At 56.3% G+C, this 1,271-nt stretch overlaps 1 protein-coding gene across 7 annotated transcripts in view; it reads right to left on the bottom strand.

The window, feature by feature from the left end:
- The window catches only part of CCDC9 (coiled-coil domain containing 9), a 14,449-nt gene extending 14,099 nt beyond the window's left edge, over positions 1-350 (bottom strand). For 6 of the 7 annotated variants that reach the window (XR_006656736.2, XM_045202930.3, XM_053915445.2 and 3 more), the window contains exon 1: positions 219-350. The gene's annotated coding sequence lies outside the window, so the exon portion shown is untranslated. The remainder of the gene's footprint in view (positions 1-218) is intronic. The other variant, XM_071220067.1, reaches the window with a different exon arrangement.
- Positions 351-1,271: the final 921 nt, after the last annotated feature.

The following is a 1,271-nucleotide window of genomic DNA, read 5'->3' as shown; positions in this document are numbered from 1 at the left end:
CAGCTGCCCACTCACGCTCGGGCCCTGCCCACCCGCCAACGTACCGCCCTGCCATCGCCCCTCCAGCTTCCCATGTGGGCGTCCTGACCCCGCCCCCCGCAGAGTACCCTGACTCCGCCCCCGCGGGCTGCGCGTTCCCCAGCCCGCGCTCGCTCCCCCCACGTGGGGCGTCAGGCCCCGCCCTCTCCGGGCGCGCTCTCGGCCCCTTTCCCGGTCACCTGTCCCGGAGACCCCGCGGTGTCTGCGACTCCCGCTCCGTCGGCCTCCGCGTCCGCAGGTCCCGGACCGCGCGCGTCACTTCCCGCCTGCACCACGTGAAGAGGGGAAATAAAGAGGGTCACTTCCGGTCCCGCGGCCTGCTTCCGGGATCCTTAAAGGCGCCGCGCCCTCACGGGTGGACGCGGGAGTGGGTCCAGAGGGTCCCCAGGGCTGTTCTGCAAATTTGTTCCAACTTCCTTCTGCCTGGGTTATCTTCTTTTAGAGAACGGAGACACCATCCTTCCTCTCTAGCCTCTGCATGCTCCCCTTACTTCCTGGTTCCTACAACTAGGTCTGTGCCAGGCACTGGTTAATGACTCCTGGAAGCCTGATCTGCCAGGCTTGTGCTGGGAAATGAGGGGTGTCAAGTGATGAATGAGGTAGACCGCAGCCTACTCTCTGGCAGGAAGGCACAAGAAAATGTGAAATAACCGGAAACTGTAACAGAAATGTGGGTGAGGCCTTGTACTATGGGCAGGAGGAGAGGCCTGAGGGTGAGAGGGGGTGGCTGTCCAGGCAGAAGACACACAGCCTGTGCAAAGGCCCTGTGGTGGGTGGGCTTGGTCTATTGCAGGAACTGAAAAAAGCTGAGAATCATCTGGATTTGGCCACAGAGTCCAGGGGATTGTGCATTAACCACAACCTAGACATAATAAACCAATTATTGTAAGCAATGCTAAAAGCTATGTAAAACGTACAGGAGTGGAAGACAGTTATACATGGGCAGACCAGATTTCCTGAGGTTGCCAGTACTGTACTTATATTTTGCAATTTAAAATATGGAAGGTGGCCCTGACCAGTATGGCTCAGTTGGTTGGGCATCGTCTGGAAAAGTGAAGGGTCTTGGGTTCAATTCCTGGTCAGGGCACATGCGTGGATTGTCTGTTTTGTCCCTGGTTGGGGTGCGTGCAGGAGACAACCCATCAATGATTCTCTCTCACATCAATGTTTCTCTCCCTCTCTTTCTCCCTCTGTTCCCCTGTCTAAAAATAAATAAAGAAAATCTTTTTAAA

This window comes from Desmodus rotundus, chromosome 12 (assembly GCF_022682495.2).
Source record: "Desmodus rotundus isolate HL8 chromosome 12, HLdesRot8A.1, whole genome shotgun sequence".
Classification (NCBI taxonomy): Eukaryota; Metazoa; Chordata; class Mammalia; order Chiroptera; family Phyllostomidae; genus Desmodus; species Desmodus rotundus.
This window is presented reverse-complemented; position numbering and strand designations above follow the sequence as displayed.